The 22398-nt window shown below is 44.9% G+C and overlaps 1 protein-coding gene across 24 annotated transcripts in view; it reads right to left on the bottom strand.

Annotated features, from left to right (window-relative positions):
- The window catches only part of MICAL3 (microtubule associated monooxygenase, calponin and LIM domain containing 3), a 299572-nt gene that overhangs the window by 264001 nt on the left and 13173 nt on the right, over positions 1 to 22398 (bottom strand). For 20 of the 24 annotated variants that reach the window (XM_077468846.1, XM_077468830.1, XM_077468825.1 and 17 more), the window contains exon 1: positions 22138 to 22230. The exons of 1 other annotated variant lie outside the window; for it this stretch is intronic. The gene's annotated coding sequence lies outside the window, so the exon portion shown is untranslated. Of the gene's footprint in view, positions 1 to 22137; positions 22231 to 22398 lie in introns of those variants that run through there. 3 more of the 24 variants (XM_077468848.1, XM_077468850.1, XM_077468849.1) reach the window with 1 other exon arrangement.

The following is a 22398-nucleotide window of genomic DNA, read 5'->3' as shown; positions in this document are numbered from 1 at the left end:
CAATATGCCCGGCAATACCTTGGCCCATCTCACAGCTTCTGGTACACTGCAATCTGGAGTGATGAGACCAAATAAGAGCTTTATGGTCACAACAATAAGCGCCATGTTTAGAAGGGGTCAACACAATCTAAAGGTAACAAAACCATCCCCACTGTGAAGCATGGTGGTGGCTCTTTGATTATTATTTTTTGGGGAAGGGGTGAGCTCCAAAAGGCACAGGGACCCTTGTGAAAATTGATGGCAAGATCAATGCAGCATGTTATTGACCATTTACATTCTTCTGCATGAAAGCTGCACATGGGACACTCTTGGATTTCCAACACGAACCCAAGCACAAGGCCAAGTTGACCCTCCAGTGGTTACAGAAGATAAAAGGTGAAGGTTCTGGAGTGAGCATTACAGTCTCCTAACCTTAATATCATTGAGCCACTCTGGTGAGATCTCAAAACGTGCGGTTCATGGAAGAGAACCAAAGACTTTGCATGACCTGGATTTGCCAAGACAAATGGGCAACTGCCTGCTAGAATTCGGGCCTCAGACTACTATTACAAAAGACTGCATTCTCATTGATGCTAAAGGGGCAACACACAGTATTAAGAATTGAGGGGATGCAGAATTTTGAAATTAGGTAATTAGTTTACTTGTTGCCATGTTTTGTTTAGGATTGTGCCATTCTTTGATGACCTACAGCTGAATATGAATCCCAGAAGTAAAAAAAATAAAAATAAAAGCGTTTGCCTGTTCACTTATGTTTTCTTTAAAAGTGGTACATACACATCAGCCCACAACAAAATGGATCATTTGATCATGAATACTGGTGTGATGGAGCCTTACATGTCACACAAATTGCAACACATCTATGAAATGTTGTAAATTGGCATCTTCTCATTTCGGACTCACGTGCTGCATGCAATAAAAACATGCATTTGGAATCCTTATTTGTCACTAGTATGATTGCACTGCTCATTTATTCGGTCCCGCATGACCTCGCAGTTGTTGAAACATACAGCAAGAAAAAATAAATAAATAAATAAAAAAAAAAGAGAGAGGGGGGCCGTGGTTCTAACTCAAGTAAAAACCCTTTTGATTTTACACTTTAATAAACCTGCATGTTTGTGCCTTCAGTCACACATTAACGTCAGTGTGTTAACGATCATACATCTGGTAGTGAAAGGGCCGGGCATAATATGGCTACTGTGCTGCATGGGAGAGGAGTCCAGTCTGTACCAAGGTCACTGTGACACAGAGCTCCAGTTTATAGTACAAAGTCATATAAAATCTGTGTTTACATTGTCAGCACATGAGTTCCAATTAACACTTGCCCAGGACAAGTGACAAATCACCTAGGCCATGTCCCCTCTGGCCATAACTAATGGTACCAATAGGGTCATTATTCTGTGCCAAGGTCATGTTGACGACACCAGAGCTAACCAATGGAAGTTGCACTGTTGACAAATAGAGGTTCAGCCATGGTGGGAACTACCTCCACTGAGTAACGCCTGGTACAGTTTTTTTTTTTTTTTTTTCGTTCAACCCAGCAGCTTAATAAAAATTTAAAAACCTGGGGGAGCTTGCAAGGAGGTCTCTGGACAGACACACACAGAACGCTGATCGGATGCAAATTGTCAGAGGTTTTCCTGGCATGCCCATTCTACAGAAGCCAGACATTCAGCCAGCTTCTGGTGGACAGGCCAATACCGGCCCGTGTGTACCAAGTTTAAGGCTGGTGTGCAGTGCACTTTACATACCCTTTAGGTGTCATAACATTGAACTCTATATAAATGTATATTTTGATAAAAACATCAAAGATGCAACAAGCAGGATCTTTAACATGCTGCACTTAAAGCACCCGTAAAGCATGCAGGTGTGAACAGGGCCTAAATTAGGCAAAACCACACAGTTACTGCCCACGTATTTACAGACACCACTTTTCATCAGACAGAAAAAAAAAAAAAATAGGAATATGTAGACTAGATGTAGTCACTTACTCAGGGCAGATGTCACAAGAGGCTGCCTATGGTTTGCAGCAGTGACAGCTAAATCCAGCTGGTTTGGCCAGCAGAAGTATGACACCTTAGGAGTGTTTTATAGGCTTTAGGACCACACAATTGTTATTGATAAAATCAAACCAATTTTAGTTGTGCAATCTCCAAGCTTTGTATGATCCTCAGTGTCAGGCAATCGCTGATTGCAGCACAACATACTTAACTCGTCACACCAGAATGAGTAGCAGTAGCAAGTTTTGTTCCCCATCATTTGTATTAGAAATAAAATCACCCACAGTTCCAATGCTAAGAAAAACGATCTATACTCACCAAATCTGCAGTCGGGAGTTTAGCGCAGGCGACCTGTGCCTAGTTTTTTTTCTGATGTCTTGAAAATAAAGACATGTTGATCTGCCAGGCACAGGATGTAATTACCTCAATGTCATCACTGCGTCTGCCCAGCCAAGCTCTAACCATTTATGTCAGTTTTGAAGCAAACCTCTGAATGTGGCATGTCACTGCCTGACTATAAACACAGGGCGAGGGCCGCCTCACAGACGTTATCTGTCAGGCTGAGGAGGAGTACAGACGCCCCACCAAAACCACAATTCCCCTACAAAGCCCACGTTCACGTCCTACACCATGCACAGCTGACAGGCTGTGTGACCGGAGAGGGATAGTGGCAGCCCTGAGAGCGAGACTATTTATAGAAAAAAAAAAGATTAGCCGATGGCGGGCTAAACGCCGAGCACAGCTTGCCCGTGGCGACTTCAGAACAATACATTGCTGCAAGTAAACAGTACTACAGCCATTTTATCCCCAAATGTAGAGGGAAGACTTGTGTCCCCAATGTAGAGCATGACATGAAAGGACCTGGTCATAAATAATTCCTTAAGTGAACCTGTCTGGTCCATATATGAAAGCTTTCAGTGCACCTGTAACTCCGTCAGCCATGTTGTTGCCATGGCAACAAAAGGCCTACCAATCCACTGGGCACAAACAGGTACTCAACCCTCTTTCTGTAGAGATTTAGCTGTCATTTTGCTGGATAGCTAGAGACAGGTAGGTCTTATCAGATAGGAAGCGACAGTAAATTTTTCCTAGTCTGGGGACACAGACAAAAAGCAAGAATACATTTTAGCAGAGTAAGGAAAAGCAAGAAAAAAGTAAGATATTTCATTGCGGGCGTCACGTCCTTGGTACAGGAAGTAAGAACAAATCTCTTCAAAATGAGAACACAGAAACGTTTTTTAGCAGCATGTGGGCAGATTTAGAATGTTTGAGGTTTTCTTGCGGTCTACCCAGCGACAACCGCTTGCCCTCCATTTCTATAACAGGGACAGGAAGTGAGGAAAATGGGGAGCAAAAAACACCACACAACACCCCCCCCCCCCCCCCCCCCCCCACACACACACAGTTTTGCAGAAAATAAAAACATACAACATATAGTTTCCTATGGGATACACTTACACTTTTCAGCCACTGCATTTCTGAAAAAACTCAGGGACTTTAAATGCAAAACGGTGCATTTTTCGTTCAATAGACTTTAATGGAGAAGAGACAGAAAAGCGCGGTGTAAAATTTTTTAGAAGTGACGTAGAAGAAAAAGTGTGATAACATGCGCTTTCCTCTGCCAGTGACAGAGAAATCCACCATATCATGTGCAGGTGTCACAGAAATAGGAAGTGCCATAACCTATAACAAACTTACTGGTCTAACCTCTTCTACAGACCTTTCACCATGTGTGGGTGGCATCGGAGGGTGACTGTGGCACTGTGCAGTTCAACCAAGATCAGAGCTCTCTATAGACTATGGTACCAAGAGAAGGAACTTTGCAACTAATGTCATGTGTCTGGCTGGGTCTTGTAATCACCGAGGCTTAACATGACGGAAACAGTTATCTTAGCTGCTCAGAAATATGGAAACAGAGAAGACAGTTTGTACAATTCCCCAATTGAGCCTTCAAACAACCACAAAGTCGGCTGTCAAATTTTAAAACAGAAGACAAAAGTTCTGGAACACGGAGTGCGATGTGTTTTTTTTTTATTATTTATTCATAGATTAAAATGCTTTCATTCAGCACCATCCAAACCTTGTCTTTGGAATGTATGTTGAGATTTGTAGAAAAAAAAAATAAAAAAACCCCCATGATAAATTGCAGGGAGCAAGCAGGAACTGTCAGTAAGATCCTTCGTTATTCAGCAAATCCTGACATTGGCAGAATTCAGTCCAAATCTCTCTATCAGGGTTTTATCAAGTCCACTGCAGCCACATTCACGGAGCCTTTTAGACCAGTTTCACACTGGGGCGCTTTGCAGGCGCTACAGCACTAAAAATAGCGCCTCCAAAGCGCCCTGAAACAGCCGCTGCTGTGTCTCCAGTGTGAAAGCCCGCGGTGCGCTTGCAGGACGTTTAAAAAAAAAAAAAAAAAACAACTCCTAAAAGCAGCATCTTTGGTGCGCTGTATACACCGCTCCTTCACAATGAAATCAATGGGGCAGCACAGCTATACCGCCAGCAAAGCGCCGCTGCAGCAGAGCTTTGCGGGTGATTTTAACCCTTTTTCAGCTGCTAACAGGGGTTAAACCTGCACCGCCATCAGCACTGCTAAAATGGAGGTAAATCAGTGCCAAAAATATGTCCGTTTTACTGCTGACGCTACTCCCACCCCAGTGTGAAAGGGGCAGTAGAACATAACTTTATGCAAAGATCTTAATCAAGTTATGCATTCACACTCCAAGCAGATATAAAACCCACAAATGAAAGCAGCTCTCTAATCATAAATAAAAAAAAGGAATATAAAATATTTTTATTTTTTTGGCAAGCAGCATAAGAAACAGGACATGTTACCAGCCTTTTGTAGACCCTATAAAGTAGAGCTCAAACTGGGAAAGAAGCACAGTACAGGGAGCCAGTGTGCAACAGTTCCCATGAACAAGCATGCTCACTGGAGGAGAGTGCACAGTTACAGAGGTAAACTAAGAGCATGCGTGGCACTTTGTCCGTCGGAATGGTCTACACACGATTGGAATTTAAACAATCGGATTTTGTAGCTGGAAAATTTTAGATCCAGCTCTCAAACTGTGTGTCGAAAAAGCAGACGGAAAAAGTCTGACGGAGCCCACACACACACACGATCAGATTTTCCGACAACACTATCCGATCGCACATTTTCCCATCAGAAAGTCTGACCGTGTGTAAAGGGAAAAAAAAAAAAAAAAAGGATGATGAGGTTCCCAAAAGAAAGGTAACCCTAGAAAAGAAAGGGAGGCTCGCTGAGGGGCAATACACCAAAATGTCAAATCTATTCTTTTTATTGAAAATATTAAATATAATTTACACAATACAAAAATATTACTCCAAGACACGCTCTAGGGCAGGATCAAAGACCACTATAAAAGATAACTAACATCAGGAACTGCTACTGATCGAAACTGATAATTCGATCAAAGCAGGCACAGATAAGGAGGAAACACAGACCGTGCTTACATCAAACATAAAACAAAAAAAAAAATACAAAATTCAAGTAGAAATTAGTAGACCTATTTTTTGTTACATTCATGTGTAAACGTATGCCATCCTGAGACCTAACCAGACATCAGCCATATTTGTGGAGGTTCTGTACTGAAAGCCAATAGACCCTCTGTATAGTTGTTTCCTGCACTAGAAAGTAAGGTGGTAAGGCATGCTCCATAATGGAAGAGAACGCAGGGATCTCCCAAACGTCATGATGCTCAGATGCTGCAGGCAGAAGAAACAATGGCGCAAAGCGATGTCATCCTCTTGTTTTCAGTGTGACAAAAGGGTGTGTAGATTCACAAAAGAATTACATTTGGCAGATACATTAAGTAATGTAAAGTTGTGTTGCAGGGGTACCCCTTTATCCGGCAGGTAAGCTTATACAAATATGCTCCGGCGTTCCCTTTAAGCACAGCACACAGTATAATGTATGCAGTGCAGCTTTACAGCAGGTAAAAATACCACGCTCCTGAGAGAGGCCGCCGAGTCCAGAAACTGGGTTAATTGCAGCTGCATCACGGAGTGCAAAGCAGCTGAAGAAGGCCTTTCAATTAGAGTAAAAGGAGGAGGAAAAAAAGTTGCATTTAAAAAAAAAAAAAAAAAAAATGGAATAAATTATTTATGGAATCTTTTCATTCTTGGCGGCGGTTAATCAGATTCCAAGTGAATTAATGAGTCTCAGCATGCGCCTCGGGAAACGCTGGTGGCCAGATATGACAGGAGCCAGAGGAACCATTTGGAAACTACACACACACACACACACACACACACACACACACCTCTGGTGGAAATCCCAGAATCCTCCAGGCCCAGCTTTGGAACTACAAGTCACAGCTAAACAAGCGACTTAACTTGTGGCCTGTGCTGTAGACCAACAATGAACTAGAGGTTTGCCCAGTATCTGGAAGTCACCACGTTGATAAAAAAAAACTATGTTTTTGTAGATTACTTTAAAGTGGACCCATCAGTAACCTACAGTTTTTAAATTCAGTAGATTCACCATTTATCCACATTTTATGAAGCCGCCCTGATGCAAGTAGCAAAAAGCATTTCCTTATTCTCCCTCTCTCCCAGTGATCAGACTGCAACATTGTAAACTTTATAGAATGGTCACAAGGCCAGAGGCTGCTACTGGTGTCAGTGTCTTTAACCATTTAAAATTAATACTTTTTGGGGTGCCATGTTGGGAGGCGGGGGGGCTTTGAAGATATATTGGGGGTCTAAACATACCTCTGATGTTTTCACACAAGGAAAGGACAGTGCAAAGTGTTTTGTAATCCTTTTGAACTGAAAAGCAGGTAAAGTAATGCAAGAAAAGCGAGAAAAACAAATAACTTCCAGGGCTCACTGCTTGTGCTGCACGGTTATCTGTTAATGACCAATTTACCTTTGTGTACTATGGAACATATTATGGAGAAGAGAGGGAGAAAACCTGTAGTTAGGTCCTAGGGTGATAACACTGCTTCTCCATAGATACAGTATGGTGAGTTAGCATTGACAGAAACCAGAAATAATTATCACCCATGTAGATTAACCCAAAGTGTTAGTCAATAGGATTAGCAAGTGATAATCTGCGATTCTTCAATTGGCTGTTCTGGGAACAGAACTCCCTTCATCTATGGTCATATCACTCACACACCTGGCACCAGAAGGGTGTTCAGGTCAGCTGATGGTAGAACTAATTTGCACTCACAGCGAGATAACACCAAGGGCAAAATAAACATCACATGGCTTTCTTCATCCGATACCCTTTAGTCGTGTCCTTTGCCTACGTTCTCCACACCATAGGCTGTGCCCTCCTGCATGGCAGTCACCTGTCCAAAGACTATGGAGCAACAGAACTCTGTTATCCTGATGGGGCTCATTCTACACGAGACTCTGCCATGTCCCCAAATTGACAGGGTGGACATTTTTTCCAGTGCTTAGGTTTCCTCGTCTTCTAGGCTTCCTCACACTCCTTTTACCGCATTACACCAGTGTGACAAATCCAGGAGCCATGTAACCAGACTTTTTTGCATCTTATTCTGGACAGTTAACCCGTTTTCATTTCCATTTGCTTTCCCATTTGGGAGCTTTCCCCTCACTTCCTGTGTGGTCACTGACAGGAAGTGAGGGGAAAAAAAAAAAAAAAAAAACAGGTTCTAGAACTTTTCATCAAAAGTTTTCTGTCTCCATTTTGCCTCTCTTATTAACATACTAATTAAAGTATAACTAAAAGGATAGTTTTGGATAGAGTGGAGAGGGATTAGAACCCCTGTGACTTTTTTTGCAGTCTGTGCCCCCGTAAAGCAGTAGTAAAGTCAGCTTTGTGATTTTTACCTACAGGTAAGCCTACAATAAACGAATGTTAAACTTGCATTTATTTTTTTGGAGATATTCACCCTGAATGCAGCCGGTGACATCAACCGTGCATACGCTCTGAAGGTCCGGCATGCAGTGGTTTACTACCACCTTAAAGCAAAGTGGATTTCTACCCAGAAATTGAACTTCTAATAATCAGGTTCCTCACACCCCTGTGTCTTCTTGGAGTTGGAGAAACACAGGTCCCAGAAGACAGCAGGGACCGTTCATATCACGCAGCGCATGCGCAGTAGTAAACAGGGTTCACTTCTTGTTTCCCTTAGTAAGGATTGTTCTGACATATAGAGTCCGGCATCAAAAAGTGTCCGCCCCGTACTGCGCAGGCACAGCGCTTGCGCAGTATGGAGCAGAAGGAGAATTTGAAAATCTCAGAAGATGAACAGCGTCTGCGCCGTGAGACGAGGTGCAAGCCCGACCATCGAAGTGGACATAGGGCTGCACATATTAGAGGGCCGCTCGCCACGCTTCGGCCTTTTCTATTCTAACTCTACGTCCACTTGGATGTTGGGGCTAGAACCTGGACGAACGGCGCAGGCGCCGTTCATCTTCGGCTATTTTCGGAATGTGGCTGTCCTGTGTATTGCGCGTGCGCAGTACACAGCGGACACTATCCAACGGGGGACCAGCGCCAGCACCCGGTGCCAAGGGATGGGTCAGCTTCAGGTGAGGACATCACAGGCTCCCTGGATAGGTAAGTGTCCATATATTAAAAGTCAGCAGCTACAGTATTTGTAGCTGCTGACTATTTTTTTTTTTTCCCCCAGGCAGAACGCTTTAAGGAGAGTTATCCTTTATTTGCCTGGTTTACCATTATTATTAAAAGTGAGGCTAGGTTTACACTAGCTGCAGATCAGAGGGCTCGGTGTATCCCTGTTACCAGTTTCAGGTATGAATCCGGTCCGAACTTTTGCTTGAATGCAGACCTAAAACTGAGCCAGAGACGCACAGGACCATTTCCTAATATGGACCGCAGATGCTCCAGAGGCATGTGAACCAGCACCATTAAGAGCTGGTCAAAATCTCCTGTTATACAAGACTGGATGCGGGTAAACCCACATCCAATTTGCATAAGTGTGAATTCAGCCTGAAAGCAAAAAAATAAAAAATAAATACAAAGTTTTGACTATAGTTCTATTTTAAGATGCAGTGCTCAAGTGCCAACAATATGCATAGTAAAAGGTGAGAGCAGAGTGACAGAGAGATGACCTCATCAGTACACTGTTTCTCCTTTCACTCTCCAATCATAGGCTGAGGGTGGGACAAGATCTGTATGTGTCACTGATTTGCAGCAGAAAAAAAATAAAAAAAATGTAGGTTATAGAATATATCTATATCCCTCTCAGACAGGACTGTGCCGTTTGGCAGTGGTGGAAATATCAGGACTGGATGAACAGAAATACAAATCCTTTGGTGGGTAAAACATCTCCCATTTTTGTACTGTATGTCATATGTGGGTTTAGTGGTTTTCTGGCATTCAGCTCGAACGTATCATTGGCAGTACTCTGTCATCAGCATAAATGGAGAGAATTGCAGGGCTCGATAAGGATGCAGCACCACCCCGCCTGCTGAGTGTGGCAGCACAGGGGTCAGTGAGATAAGGTTGTCCAGCATCACACACACGCTGAGCTGTCACTGTGCCATCACAGATACAGGGGACACTTCACGTCTGACACCAGCATTCCAATATCTCCAGCTGGGGAAGATTCATTACAGCTCCACCCTAAATCAGACTCGGGCAGAGGAGCCTGTGGCATGCTGACTGGATAATTGCACCCTTCTTGAGCCGCTCCCATCACACCAGACCTCAGTCGGCCCAAAATAGCACAGTGCTTGTTTCTTTCTCCGCTTGTGTTTGTGCCAGGCGGTTTGTCAGTTTGTGATTTTATCCACCAGTGGGCACTAATTCAAAGCTGGTAGTGAGTAAGGTGGATGAAGGAGTCCAACGAGGCAAAATGTTTACTTGATTTTATGTGCTGCATTGTAGCATTCCACACAGCATAAGGTCTCATCCACCACAGAGGACTGCATCTGTTTCAAAGATTTTGCTGCAGAGGTCTTAAATAGGGAGACACTGACAGAATGGGGGCCACAGAATTCAAGATACAAGTTCAATGGCAAGTGGACCAGTCCTCAGACATTAGTAATGTTAAACGCAGTATGCTCAGTACAACACATCCAGGTATTTATTACCTCTCAAAGATCACAGTGCTCCCCCTGACAAGGCCATATCTTTGTTCAGGTATCATCCATGGTCACTATCTGTATCCTGGAAGGCTCAGGGGTGGCACAATCATGAAACTCCTGGTGCAGTTCACAAATTACTGACACTGATCAGTCCTTGCTGCAGGCTCTCTAGGAACTTGATACAAAGTGAGAGTGGTATTAAACCCAAACATTTTACAGCTTACCAATCAGATATGCCGGCAGCATTCATTTTCAAGACTTCACCAGTGATCTGGCCATTAACCCCTCATGTACTACAGTGCCTACACCCTGGGTGAAGGAGAACTTTTGGACAGCAGCATTTTCAGTCGGGGGGGTGTTAGAAGTACTCATAAAATTAGAGACTAATGCAGCTATCACATCCAAGAATTGGTAAGCGGCACTATACCAAGGCCCTTTCACACGGGCTGTCCAATCAGGTCTGCCTGTCAGGACCTGATCAGACCCTCCATTCATCTCTATGGAGTGGCAGATCTCAGCAGACAAGTGTCCACTGACATCCGCCGCTGTCCGCAAAATCCAGATGGATAGTGGTCCTATTTTCCATCCGTCTGGCGGATCGGATGAAGACAGGAAGGCGGTCCGTTTTCATCCGATCTTCCTATGGGAGGGGGGATCGGGACTGTGTCCGTCTCCAATCTGCTCTCAGTAAGTCGAGAGACCTGTCATCCGTCTACTCAGCGGAGGATCAGTGGAGCGATCCCAAGTCCCCCCCCCCCCAAGCAAGCGGAACCTGAAAAACAGGCGCCTAAGGCTTAAAGCGGTTCTTCACCCTAAAGGGGAAGTCCTGCTAATCTGATCCCTCCCCCCCTCCGGTGCCACAATCGGCACCTTTCAGGTGGGAGGGGGGTGCAGTTACCTGGATAATCCAGGTATCTGCACCCACTTCCGAGCAGACCGCCGCAGACACCCCGCCGCCCCCCCGTTATGTTCTGGGAAACACACAGTTCCCAGGACACAGCGGGGGATCTGAAGAGACGCGCAGCGTGACTCGCGCATGCGCAGTAGGGAACCGGGCAGTGAAGCCGCCATGCTTCACTTCCCGATTTCCTGACAGAGGATGGCGGCAGTGGCAGCAGCGAGATGAGCGATCGCTCGTCATCTGCCGCCGACATCGCTGGACCCTGGGACAGGCAAGTGTGAATTTATTAAAAGTCAGCAGCTGCAATATTAGTAGCTGCTGGCTTTTTTTTTTTAGGTGCAGAACCACTTTAATGTACACAGGATGTTTTTACAACCTCTCCTGAATGATTTAACGTGACAGGTAGTAACCCACATTTAGGAAAACAAACAAACATTTCATTTTTCAAAATAGCCAAAAATGAAAAAACGCCTGTAAACAAAAACATAGCTAAATGCGAGTTACCGCATCTGATCTAATTTTTTGACTTTAAAGCCTATAAAACGCAACTTCCTAAAAACTACATTAAAACAAACCTGAGTACATGTACACAAAAGACAACATTGGATGAGTTCAGGGGCACCCGAAAAAAGCACCTAGCTGCCTCTGAACGTCCATTTACCAGCAGCAGTGTACATGAGGCCTAAATGTTTGCTTTTGTGTTTATTGCTTTAAAATGTTGAAGCCTAGGGAGAGACGACTGAGAAAATGCCTTCTACTGCCTGCAGCAGACTAACGATAGTTAGTCCAGCCCTACCAAACTGCCTCCCCACCTCAGAGTTCATCTTTAATTTTAGTCACTAAGGCTTAATGAACACGGGACATTTTTACAACCTCTCCTGAACAATTTAACTTGACTGACAGTAACCCATGGTTAAAACGTCCATTTTGCCACATTAATATAAATACATTTTTCCAAAATAGCTAGTTACCACGCTTGCTGCTTGAAATGCCTCTAAACTCATTTTTTTGCTTTCCGCAAAAAAAAAAAAAGAAAAAAAAAAAAAAAAAAGAAGGTGTTCAGGATGGATGTTCAGAGGCATTTGAAATGTCAAATGCCTGTAACAGCTTGTAAACTAAACGTGGTAACTTACGTTTAGCCGTGTTTCGTTTACAGGCGGTTTCCCATTTTTGGCCATTAAAAAAAATATTTGAAAACGCAAACGCTGCAAAACAGACGGTTTAAATGTTGGTTACTATCCGTCAAGTTAAATCATTCAGGAGAGGATGTGAAATTGTCCCGTGAACATTAAAGCGGTTCTTCACCCTAAAGGGGGAAGTTCCGCTAATCTTATCCCTCCCCCCCTCCGGTGCCACAATCGGCACCTTTCAGAGGGGAGGGGGTGCAGTTACCTGGATAATCCAGGTAACTGCACCCACTTCCGGCCAGACCGCTGCAGACGCTCCGCCCCCCCTGTTGTGTTCTGGGAAACACACAGTTCCCAGAGACACAGCGGAGGACAATAAGACGCGCAGCGCGACTCACGCATGCGCAGTAGGGAACCGGGCAGTGAAGCCGTCATGCTTCACTTCCCGATTCCCTGACAGAGGATGGCGGCGGTGGCAGCAGCGATACGAGCGATCGCTCGTCATCTGCCGCCGATATCGCTGGAACCTGGGACAGGTAAGTGTGATTTTATTAAAAGTCAGCAGCTGCAATATTAGTAGCTGCTGGCTTTTTTTTTTTTTTTTTTTTTTTTTTTTTAGGTGCAGCTCCTCTTTAAGCCCAAGGCTACTTTCACACTGCGAGGGGGGCGCGTTAGCAGTAAAGCACTGTTAATTTTAACAGCACTTTACCACTGTAATAGCGCTTTTCAGCCGCTAGCAGGACGCTTTTAACCCCTGCTAGCAGCCGAATAAAGGTTTGCCTATTGATTCCAATGGCAGGGGCGGTGGAGGAGCAGTGTATACACCTCTCCTGCACCGCCCACAATATGCTGAAAGCACTGGGGATCTCACACTGGGGCTACAGGGGAGGTGTTTTTCAGGTGCTATTTTAGTACAAAAGCACCTGAAAAATGCCTCAGCGTGAAAGGGGTCTTACTGTACATAAAGGCCATCTAACACTATCCTCTCCAGATATTGCTGCTGTGAAGGGTGACTACATTTGCTCCCACAGAGAGGCTCCAAAAAGCTAGCCATACACTTGTAGAAGTTGTTAGAAATATTTAATCCTAAAGAATGTTCGTTTGAGTTTTCTGATCATTGCAGTTGAAATCAAATGTCACTTTGACCCCACCAATTAAAAAAAATCGAAGGTGCAGGATATTCCTGGAAGAAACTTATTTTTAACAGCATATGAGTTTTCCATTTGGTAAAGTCCATTTGTTTCAAAATCGAAAATGTTAACATTTTGAAGTACTTTCTCACAAAATTCATCAAGCTGTCAAATGTGCTGAGAATTTGTACAAATGTTGGTTTGAAAATCTAGTATATGGTCAATGTTAGACCAAATTGTTACTGGCCAGATCACCAGATGAATATAAAAGAAAAACTAAAAACTGAATGAATAGAGCCATCATATCTAATGACTGGTAAACTGCAATACATGAAATTGTTGCTTAAGATTCAAGATTAAGCTGTTCTTAATAAAGTAAGATGGGTATTTTATAATCTCGTGACGTGTCAGATTTATTCATGCAGACTTGTAAAGTGTAGAGTCTTGGCATGTGGCAGCCACTCAGCGGGTACCCCCTTTACACAGCTGTGTACACTCCTGAGAGACGAACATAGAATGAACAGACAACATGTAACTCAAGCATACAGAACTCCTTACTCCAAATCACATTTACAGGTTTTTTTGCATTTTCCGATACATTTCAGATCTCGTCTATATATTTTCACACAGTGGTCCAACAATCTGCTTCTAATTTACGTTAATGACCACAATCTGCCATCCAGGCCTAACTGCTCCATACCAGCAGAAAGTCACGCGACATATAATATCTAACTGCAGCAGCCGGCAATTCAACCATAAAACCACATAAAGCTTCTGCAGGAACAAACACACACACACACAAAAATAAACAGACCAAGCAGAGGCTTCACTGAACACCGTGAAATTCCACATTCCCACCTAAAGAAATGTCCCAGGCGTGGCTGACCCTCACACCAAAGAGCAGCTGAAGGGTCTGACAAACACAAAGAAGAAGGATGGGCATTACATTTCCCTCCATTCCCCAGCCAGACATCACAAAGATCCCTCTGCCATGTCTGGACAGTTGTTGGGAAGTTTTTTTTTTTTTTAAACATTCCTTCCTTATTGTAAACGTTTTCAAAAACGGTGAAATCTAACAAAATATTGCTCATATAAATGGGGGAAAAAAATAAAATAAAAGAAATAATTTTGGTCGGCTTTAAAAAGGTTGAGGCCCTGCTTAACCAGTCAAATTTCATTCCATCTATGGCCGCTACTAGTCTAATCATCGCCTTCTATCAAATGGGAATTTAAAATAAAATATATATATATATATATATATATATATATATATATATATATATATATATATATATATATATATATATATATATATATATATATATATATATATATATATATATATATATATATATATATATATTTATCAGACAGTCCGCTTTAAGGCTCCATGCACACTGGAGCTCATAAACTGCAGTTTATTGGAGTTTGGGCGTTTTTTTTTTTAAAAAGCCCATAAACTCCACTCTACGTTAGCCTATGTGTCCATGCACACATGGACGTTTATTAGCTTTAATGAGCAGTGGAGTTTATGGGCTTTTTTCTGAACGCCAGAAATTCGCGTTCAAAGTGCCGTTTTTCACCGCAAATAAATGACAAACGCTCATAAACGCTTAGAAACGCTCATAAACGTGCGTTAATTAGTGTTTGCCATTCTATTTTTTCAATGCATTGTGGGAGTTTGGAATGCACTGTGGGATTTTTGGAGTGTCCTCTGTGTATTTTTATTGAAAATGCTAATAAACGGTAGTACAAAATGCTGTTCAATGCAAGTTTTTCAACCAGCATTTTCTGCCAGCAATCTGACGTCCAGAAAAAGCTTTTTTGAGCTTCAGTGTGCATGGAGCCTAAAGTGTGTAAAAATGGAGGAATCCCTGGATTCAAACTTTACAACTAAATTAAGAATCCAGTCAGCCAAGCTCACAGATCTTAACAGAGCTCTTCTTTAAGGGTCCCTTCACATATAGATGTGTGTCATGGCACATTGTGTTAAGGGTGTTCATTTTCCATGTGCTTTCACACTTGTGCGACTTGACCTGCAATTTGGGACTGCAAAAAAAAAAAATCGCATGACAAGTCATACCCCATGGATTGCCAATGATCACCATTCATATCTGTGCCTCTTCAAAGTAGTCCCTGCACTACTTTGGTCTGACTTTGATTCGACTTGGTCCAAAGACCTCAAGATTACACAGCCATAACGTCAAGTCAGAAAAATATCAAAATAAATAAAAGGCATGACAAGTGTGAAAGGAGCCTAAAGAACCTCCACACTGATGCGACTTGAAAGTTGTGCGATTTCAGGAAATGTTTGTGCAAACTTGCATCTAAGTCTGACCAAAGAAGTACAGGGACTACTCTGAAGTTGCACAGATATGAATGTTACATTGGAAATTGTGGGGTACGACTTGTCATGCGAATTGCCAGGTGCATGTTCATAAATTCCATCCCACTGGGGCGTTTTTCAGGCGCTTTAGTGCTGGAAATAGCCTCTGCTATGCACCCCAAAAACCGCCTCTCATTCACTGCATTGTGACTTTTCACACTTGTGCGGTACACTTGAGGGACATAACCAAGGCTACTTTCACACTGCGGCGAGTGTTGCCGGTAAAGCACCGCTATTTTTTACCGGTGCTTTACTGTAGTTTATGCGGAACTTTTTGGCCACTTGCGGGGTGCTTTTAACTCCTGCCAATGGCCGGAAAAGGGGTAAATGCGCCCGCATAGCTGCGCTGCCCATTTGCCAATGGGCAGGGATGCTTTAGGAGCGTTGTATACACTGCTCCTACAGCGCCTCAAGGATGGAGCTTGCAGGACTTTTTGGTGTCCTGCTAGCACACCACTCCAGTGTGAAAGCACTCAGACTTTCACACTGGAGTGAGAGGAGAGGCTCTTTACAGGTGCGTCGCAGGTCCTATTTTTAGCGCTATAATGCCTGTAAAGCACCTCAGTGTGAAAGCAGCATCTTTGGGGCGGGTTTGGAGCGATGTATTTAGCGCTTCCAAAACACCCTGCCCAGTGCAATGAATGGGCAGCACTTCCAGTGTGCCTGGAAAGCACTGCAAAACTGGAGTTTTTAACCTTTTTTGGGGTTAAAAACAACCCCGCTAGTGGGTGAAATGCGCCCCTAAAACGAGCTGCGCTTTAACACTAACAGCAGGTGCTGTGAGTGTGAAAGGGGCTTTAGTCTAGCCGCATCAAAGAATTTGAGAATCAAAGATTCAGCCCCAAAGCATCAAGTGCTTTCAAAAAGAAGGGGGCAGCACATCACACAGCTTATTAAGGTCAGGTAGTGGGCTTGAACGGCCACTCCTTGATGGTTGTCACTTCACTAGCATCCATTGATATGGAGAAAGTGAAAGTGAAGTGCTTGTTAATAAGGGGTTCATCGCAAAATACTGAGCGTTAAAGCGGAGTTCCAGGCTTTTTATGTTTATTTTGATTACAAAAAGTGTAGTTGCTGACTTTTAACAGAAACATACCTGTTCCACAGACCAGCGATGCGCCAAATGGAGCGTCGCTCCTCTCCCCCCTCTTCACCGGCGCCTCCATTGCCACTCTGGGCACCAGCCCGTGACAGCTTTCGGCTTCACGGCTGGGCACACATGGCGCATCCGCGAGTCGCGTTGCGCTCCCTGAGTGGACAGGCGATCTCCTGGGACCTGTCACGTGTCCCAGGAGAATGCTTAGAGGGAGGGGCCACCCAAGGAGGAGTCACCTTGGTGGTCCCCGAGCGGAAGGAGGACGTGGGACAGGAAGTCTCCCCGCCTAACAAAGCCCCCACTCCCCTCTCAAAAAAAAAAAAAAAAAAAAAAAAAGAAGACATGCCAAATGAGGCATGTAAGGGGGGGCGCGAGGAGTGCTTAAAGCGGAAGTCCCATTTTTGGGTGGAACTCCGCTTTAATAACCAACTTGTATCATTCAATCCTTAACCCTATCAAGCCACCACATCACAGCCCTTTAAGTGGGTTTTGATGCAGAGGGGTGAAAACTCCTTGATCACATGAGCACTGCAATAAGCTCTCACAGCAGTCACATGATCTGGAGTCCATCCTCCTGGCTCTGGTTCAGCCATCACTGGCAACTCAGTCAGTGTGCTGGGAGCATGCAGCGAGTGCGCTCTTAGCACACAACCTCAGACCACCATGGATGAATATTTGCAGCAGCTGGGTGTTAAAGCCCACTATTCCTGCCACTACATATATCTGTCGGGAAGAGGTTAAATTATATCCCACGTTTTGGTCATTTCTCCCTGGGCAGTGTGCTCCGTGGGCACGCTGGACTCATACAGGTGTGCAGGCATGGCCAGGGAAAGGCTCATCTATTATTCCTCTTTCCCTTTGTGAAGCACAAAAGGTTATTTCAGTCCCTCATAAAAGACAAATGGATTCAGCGTTCCAGCATGCAAAGTAAACGGAGCATTTCACAAAGTGTTCAGTACAGTGCTGAGCTCCAGCCAAGGCTTTCTGGGGTTAAAAATAGCCGCGTGACAGCAGGAATCTGCAGCTCTAAGGCCATGTGCCATCTTGGTGAAAACAAGTAACTCAGGCAAACTCCCACCACAGATCCGGGCTGAATCTGGACACACGGGGACCAAAAAACGTATTTACAACTCTTCAGGACATGGCCAAACAAAAGGTTTCTCAAGTTTGGTTTTAGATTAGGACAGAGAAGGGAATCCTTAAAACCCCAAAACAAAAAATTATATTGCAGCTTTCTAATACTTAGATGTGGGGGATGCATAGATTTCTGGGTTTTTTAGCCCCCTTTTCTTTAGTGATCCAGCAAGGCCTTGTTCACACGGGTGTACTCATTTGACAGCCATGCAGGTGGGTGTCCCTGATTGTAGAGTGTGGGGAACACGACGTCAAATTGGGAGCAGCAGCTGTGTCCGTGCAAATGCTACATCTCAACTGACATGAATGGGACTACCTGTATGCAAACTGACAGAACACATGTGCATCCCATAAGGGCAAACATGGCCCTCACAAAAGGTGTATACTTACAGTGATTGTAAACAATCCCCTGTTCTCAGCTGCATAAGAGCTGTGGGGAGGAGAAGCAGCAGCACACTGAGCTTCCCAGTGAATGGCTGTACAGAGGGGGCGTGCCAGAACAAGTCTGATCATTGAAGGAGAGTACACTGAGCTCCCAGCATAGCTAGAGAACTAACCAAGCTGTGCTCTCATGCTTAGTGAGGTCAGTTTCTAATAGGAAAGCAGAAGGACCGGCAGAAACACCAGGGATTCCACATAAAGGAATGCAATACAAAGAACAGGACAATTTCTCATACAAGTAAAACGGTACAACAGGCACATATAAGAAATATGAAATGTTGGGGTAACAAAAGCTGGAGCCAGAAGCACTAGCGGGGGATCTAAGAGCAGGATTAGGGCTGCTTTGTGCAAAACCATTGCACAGAGTAGGTAAGTATACGTTTCTCAGGGCTTAAAAAATTAGCTTTGAATATAGGAGCCAGTAAAAAAAAAAAAAAGTTAGGAGCCATTTTTTTTTTTTTTTTAAATAAACAAATCTTAAAAAAGGTGGAACATGTAACACTGTCTCAAAAGGTGAATTTATCATTTAGGCCTTTCAGCCTGGTGAATGGGGCCCTCCCAGCAACCATGTGCAGCTTACTAATGTGGGGTTTAAGGGGTTAAAGGATCAGGAGAGGAGAAGATACACTGCTTACCATTTGTTAAATGTGCTCTGAAGAGCAATCTGAATCCAGATTGCTCTTCAAAGTAATGATCATGTGCACTAGCTGAAAGATGCTGTGTCTAGGTCCTCAGCACAGGGCATGCCCTATTGCATCATGGGGCAACAGAGCTTTTTCCTTTACTGCTTCAGACCTTCTCATCTATGACAGTGATGAATTCTCGGAATTCCTGCACATGTGTCTGTCAGAGTCACGAGAACCCCATAAACTACAAGCTTTATTTCCCCTCACAGACAGCGGTTATGTTTCTGATCTTCTGTCAGTCTCATGTTACATGGTCAGGGGAGAGGCGCAGGCGGTCTCGGCAGATCAGAAAACACATGAATAATAAATAAGTGGAATTGTGAAATCAGTGCTGGGAGTGGAGGGCTGGGATATTACAATGCTATGGGACTCTGCCAGGCCACGGGCCCATACAAAATATCAATATTATTCAGCATCCATAGAGCTTGTGTGGTGCTTTACAAAATAAACCAGGACAAAACAAGACAAGAGGGTGAGGAGCTAATGGGCCTAACTGGACAGTGTAATTAGGAGCAATGCCAGGCCCACTGAGGGGATACACATAATAGCAGGAATGACAGGCGTGAGTGTGACTCAGCAGACAGAACAGAGGGAAGTCTAAAGAAAGGAGAAGTAAACATCATGGGGGCATCATAATAAGTTTATATTGCACCCCCAATTATTAAAGGAGCATTCCACCCAAAAACGGATAGATTTTATGGTTGATGGGGGGGGGGATTACCTCAATGAACATTTTCTTGCATATGCTGCAGCAGACTGCGAAGCTGACCATACACCTAAAAACCTGCTGTAGATCTAATGGTAGCTTTGTAGTACGAGGGCCTGCCTGACATGATGGGGATTACGTGCAATCCATCCAAGGTGTATGGGCAGCTTTGTAGTATGAGGTCCTGCCCAATATGATGGGGATTACGTGCAATCCATCCAAGGTGTATGGGCAGTTTTGTAGTATGAGGTCCTGCCTGACATGATGGGGATTACATGGAATCCAGCCAAGGTGTATGGGCAGCTTTAGATGTTATTTTATAGAACGGAGTTCATAAGAGGCGGTGTGATCACTGCAGGGTAGATGGGAGCAGCACTCACTGCCACAACAGGTTTCTAACACCAGGCTCTCCTACCTGACATATTCCTTTTAGGTGGACTGGCCCATTTAAAGGAAAATCTATAACTGGAGAAATCTCAAGCGTGTCATTGTAGACTGCCTGGCTGTCTGACCTTGAACATGCATGCAGCTAGAGAAGCAAGCAGAAGGTTAGAATATAGGATCTACCAACCCAGGGGTCAGCAACCTAGAAAGAGATGAGGCCGGGATCAGCCAGGCAGCCAGCATTTTCAGCAGATGAGGGGACCTTCAGTGCTTTAGATTGGACTTGCACGGTTGACGATACATGCAGGAAGAAAGCAGATGTATTGCAGAGGAGCCTGCCACTATTAAAGAAGAACAAAGATAACACAAAGCAATGTCCATAGACCAAGGAGGAGGAGCCCCATCTTCGGTGTCACCTGCTACGATCATCAGCCATCAGATCTGCAGATCCATTTACAGCACCCAGCCCTCAACACAAGCCTAAAATAACACGCTGTGCAATGCAGAATGTGCACCAGAGCTGACAATCTAACAGACGGACAGCATGACTGACCGGTGCAAACACATCTACACATTTTAGCAGGACCCCAGGTTAAAGGCTTGCTAGGACTTTCAGTGCCACATCAGCAGCAATCATAGGAGCTCACAATCTAGCAGATGAACACAGTGTCACAGCAGGTACCAGTGGCCTGTGCCAGACATGCTAGGTTTTGCAGTTACACAAGAGGAGAACCAGTTTTCGGATATAGCTCATGTATGGCAGCCCAGATCTCTTTTGTGGTAAAAAGAACTATAGGTACCAGCAGAGCACTGCAAACCTTGCTGGGACTTGTAGTTTCTCCACACAGACTGCCGGTGTCTGGAATCTCTACGCCAAGGTCACCAACCCCGGCGCTACATAAGGCAGTGGGCAGGCAGTCTGGCAACCACCATGATATAAAAGACAATACAGGGGGGCCACATTCCATCACACAGCTCCCAAAGGGGCCTCCCCAGAGTGGTAATTAACCCTGGCAATGCCAGGCTGCTGACCTCTGAGGGGCATGGGGATCTGACTGCATCATGGTGCAATCCCAAAGCGGCAGATAGCAGGGTTTATTAGGCAGCACAGGCACACAATGGGGCCCCTGTGGCAGCAGATACCAAGGGCCACAAGAAAAGGGGAGGGAAGGAGTAAAACTACAAAACTCAAGAAAAGCCCATAAATAAGAGAAAGGGTTAAGAAGCCATGCAAGTAATGTTTTGGGGCCCAATAGTGTTAAGGTGAGGAGCTAAGACGCGTGAGGGGGCAGAAGGGGTTAACAAGGCAACTGACTGTTCACAGAGGATGTGAGGAGATGCAGGAAGAAAAGAAGAAGAAGAAGAGGAAGAGGAGGAGGTTAATGAGGAACACAGGCAGGCTTATAAGAAACCAGGCTGAGATTGGGGGTCCCCAAGAAGGAAAGGGTTAATGAGGAACACAGGCAGGCTCATAAGGCTGAGAGTGGGGGGTCCCCAAAGGCCCCAAGGAATGGGTTAATGAGGGACAGGGGCAGGCTCATAAGGCTGAAAGTAGGGGGTCCCCAAAAAAGGAAGGGGGTTCAAGAGGGACACAGGCAGGCTCATAGGGAACAAGGCTAAGAGTGGGTGTCCCCAGGAAGGAATGAGTTAATAAAGGTACCAAAGTGTGATTAAGTGCCCCACCCCCCACAACATTGGCCACAGGCAGGGTCCATAGGAAACCAGAGCACCTAAGAATGCCAGCTGAAGGGCACCAGTGTGACTACTCAGGGGCCACAGAGTGCACCAGGGAAGGCATGAAGTGGGTATGAGAGTCCCAGAAGAAGCTGTGCTCAGGGCCCAGGAGGGGGCAAGGGGTTAATAAAGCAGTAGAGCGTGGCCCTCAGAGTTCTACTCAGGGGCCCTATAATCTGTAGTCAGGAAAGGGTTAATGCCATGCATGCTGAGGGGCCCCTGGGTTAGTCTAATATGGGGCCACAGGTGGAGATATAGGGTACATGGGGTCACCTCAGGGGCCACATGGTGAGCTCCAATTGAGGGGTGTCCCGGGGAGCTGTGCTCAGGGGCCACACAGAAGAATTAGAGAAGAGCTCTCACCTCCGAGCCGCATCCCGGGAGATCCGCCCCGCCGCACTCCGCTCTCCTCCTCTCTGCTACACTGTATCCAGCACACGGCCCCGCCCCCTCTGGAGCCTACCACCGTCACCCACACACAGGGGAGCACTGCTCACATCTACATACCCGGCCGACTCTCCCATGCCCCTTACCCTGTTCCCCGACAATGACAGCCGCACTCTATACACAGCTAGGGCCAACAGAACTATTTAGAGTCAAGAATTCCTCATCCACCCTACCGGC

Source organism: Lithobates pipiens, unplaced genomic scaffold (genome assembly GCF_037356315.1).
Source record: "Lithobates pipiens isolate NorthernLeopardFrog02 unplaced genomic scaffold, aLitPip1_a1.2 Scaffold_8, whole genome shotgun sequence".
NCBI lineage: Eukaryota > Metazoa > Chordata > Amphibia > Anura > Ranidae > Lithobates > Lithobates pipiens.
This window is presented reverse-complemented; position numbering and strand designations above follow the sequence as displayed.